This window comes from Bacillus rossius, chromosome 11 (assembly GCF_032445375.1).
Source record: "Bacillus rossius redtenbacheri isolate Brsri chromosome 11, Brsri_v3, whole genome shotgun sequence".
NCBI lineage: Eukaryota > Metazoa > Arthropoda > Insecta > Phasmatodea > Bacillidae > Bacillus > Bacillus rossius.
Window position 1 is genome coordinate 10,594,993 of NC_086338.1, and position 3,296 is coordinate 10,598,288.

Sequence of the window (3,296 nt, forward strand, 5' to 3'; positions counted from 1 at the left end):
GGCGGCGCGGCCCAGCACGTTATAGTGTGCGAGTGTTGAGCCGGAAATCTTTCAGGACAACGCGGCGCGGCGCGCTGTAGTGTGCGATAAGCTAAAGGGTTCCTCAGCACCAATAAAAATGCCACACGGGTAAACTTTTACTCCTTTCACATCACTGTATCTAAGCAATGCATCCGGTTCTCGCACTCTCCCGTACATGATAGCTGGAGTATTCAGTTCCCTGGGAAAGAGTAATTTAAAAACTAATATTTGTTATATCTAACGCAAGAAACAAGTTGTTCGCAGTCAAGAAATTGTGATGAAACAGAAACATCACTGCCACACATGATTATTTAAACACAAATGCATACAATTTCGCTCAGAAATACTGTTCTGCATCAATACAATTAATTTGTATGCAATATTTTAAGATGCATTATTATTACAAAAAATAATATATGAAAAAAAAAAACAATTTCTGACGTACTCTTGAATTATTCACTTTGATTGTCCTAAATTCGCTTTACAAAGAGCTACGCTTTATTACACTGGTAATTACATTTTTTTACTGCATGAAAATTTGAGACAGTTCAAGAGCTATCACGTTGCATACCGATATACATATCTATCCAGACATCCTATAAATGAGAATTCGGTTTCGTCCATGGTTTGTCATCAACAGAATTATTACTGCATCGCAATTCATATTAAATTTCATCCTAGCCTGTAACACTATAAAAAGTCTAGACTGTAACTATATAAACTATTTTTACCTGAAATAGGCAATTAAAAATGGTGAATTATAAAATTGTTAAAAATATTAATACAATAATAAATAACATCACTGTTGAAATAAGGGAAACGAAAGAGTTTGAATCCAGATATATTTATCAACATTGTAACTACCCGATTCAAGGAATAAATAGTATGTATTTAACCTTTGTTATCGTAGTAAAACCTTTACTGATAAATGCTCAGCCATAACCAGTACGTTGAAGACAATATTCACGTTAAATACACATTATGTATATATAATGCAGTAATTTTTAAGCCGATTGAAAGAAAAAAAATACTTACCTCGTAACTTCATTGTTTCTTGTTAATTGATTTTCGGCTAATTTCTTTTTCTTCCAGAGAGCTCGTTGGATTTTAGATTTTTTACTCCGTTTGTAAGGCCGTGATTGCTTCCGTCGCCGAGCCTTTGACATCGTTAAACACCTGGAGGACAACGAAAAACCTAATTTTCTATACCGCTGTTTGCTACAACTGCAATCACAACACTGCACCTCAAAAAGCCCGCGAAAAATAAATACAGCAAGCGAGCCCCCGACACATCTCAAATACCCCACGCAGTTGCCAGAGGTGGCGCGAGGAGCTGCCATGGCGAGCGGCCTCTCCGCCATTGTTACCTACCGGTGAGGTGGCGCGAGGAGCGCCACCTCACCGGTAGGTAACAACGGCGGAGAGGCCGCTCGCCATGGCAGCTCTCGCGTCATAGAAGATGATGGGCACGTGCTGCTTTGGGACAGCACCGGAATGAATAGAAAGCTCGCATTGCTATAAACTTGGTATCATTGTAATCAGGAAGAATACTGCTATGTGTTAAAAATGTAATATTCGATAGAGATAAAACTAATTTTGTTTTTAGAGTACTACTAATGTTGCTAATTTTCGATACAAAATTTGCCAACAAGTATTTTTTTTTCTTGAGAACGACTTCTCGAAACTACACAAAACTTACTTGGCCTATTTGAAATACAATTTTTTCAATTATAAAAAAAATCACCTTTAAAAACTAGACGGTATTGCCGTTTTGGAAACATAATGTCAAAACGATTAAATATTTAAAAAAAGTAATAAATATATATTTTAATTACATTGTGTTATTTCAGATATACTATTTAATCAATGGTTTCCAGACAGGACAATGTAAATATTAAATTTCAGGCTTTTTTTTTTACCCTTAAACAGCCTTAACGGTAACCGGCCCAGAGTGTAAACACTGGGCACAACAAAAAATTGTTTAAAGACTCATCAAATGTTCCCCTCCACGGAAATCTTTAATAAAAGGCGAAAGATTTATGCGTTTGAAGGGAAACCAGAACACAGTTGAAACTTTGAAAATCCTGACTATATAGGAAAAATGTGCGGAACACCACTAATGGTGAAAATAGTGTACGGTCGTGCAGCCTGAAGCCACGAATCGTCCGAAAATCGCCTCGTGGGACACGGCACTCGATATTTCGTGACACCCTAAGTAATTTGCTAATGGAAAAAAGTTCCCCTCTCGACTGTGCAGTGGTGCCCGCCTTTTTGCCGAAGCAGACGCGACGACCCGAGTGCTGCCACGCGGCAAACGGAGTAACCAAGTGCCGCCACGCGGCAAACGGAGTAACCAAGTGCCGCCACGCGGCAAACGGGTTAACCCAATGCACGCTGCGCGGTCGACCGTCGCCGTGGGTACAGAAACAAAGGAAACGAGGTGCGAGTAGAAACGGGCAATTGTAGGAAGAAATTGTATTTGCATTGTTGGTGTGTACTGTCATGTGTAATGAACTGACACAAGAGTGTTATGTCTGGGGAAAGAGCTGTTTCGGAGGTAGAAGTACATAACCTCAAAACACGTTGATAAGGTGGTCCGAGCTCCAAGTGAAATAGAAAAGCGAAACACTGCGCAGGTTACTTACCTGGCTGGGGGCTCCAATCGCAGCTCTACGGATTGAAGTAAGCGATTGAGCACAAACGTCCAAGAGGTAGTTAGGAATAACAGTGAGTATAGATAGCTTAGGGGAACGCATAGGTTCCAAACTTCCTCCACTTCTTAACATCAAGTCTCCGCTACACACGACAGGTGGCAGCACCACGCCTGCGCTGCGCTGCCACCTTGCGCCTCTTCCCGGAACCAGCTGCACCCCTGCGGCTGGTTACATTACGCCTCCAAGCGCCACGCCGCCGATCTCTACATGTTCCTTCACGTATCTATTTCCGGATTCAGCTGCATCCCTGCAGCCCATCACTTCACGATTTTACACGCCCCTGCATCAACTCTTCAATATGACTGCTTTTCTACCCTTACTTTTTTTGGCCGCGTCTCTGTGTGCCACTTCTCTCTTAATTTCTGCTCCGCCTCGCGCGAAACACTTCCCTGCCATCTGTCGGCTATTTCCTGTACTAACTACGCCCGTGCTCTCCGCGATGCCGTTCTACCGCGATTCGCTCCTAGCGACAACTGCGCCTGCCACCAATATTCGCTCTCGCCAACTACGCGGTTTAATGGTAAACGCCCCAGTGTGGAAAATCTGGTGCCACTAGATTTT

At 42.0% G+C, this 3,296-nt stretch overlaps 1 non-coding gene across 1 annotated transcript; it reads right to left on the reverse strand.

The window, feature by feature from the left end:
- Positions 1-1,966: 1,966 nt before the first annotated feature.
- Positions 1,967-2,086, reverse strand: LOC134537153 (U5 spliceosomal RNA). The gene has a single exon (XR_010075964.1). It is a non-coding gene; the product is annotated as a U5 spliceosomal RNA (small nuclear RNA).
- Between the last annotated feature and the right edge of the window lie 1,210 nt (positions 2,087-3,296).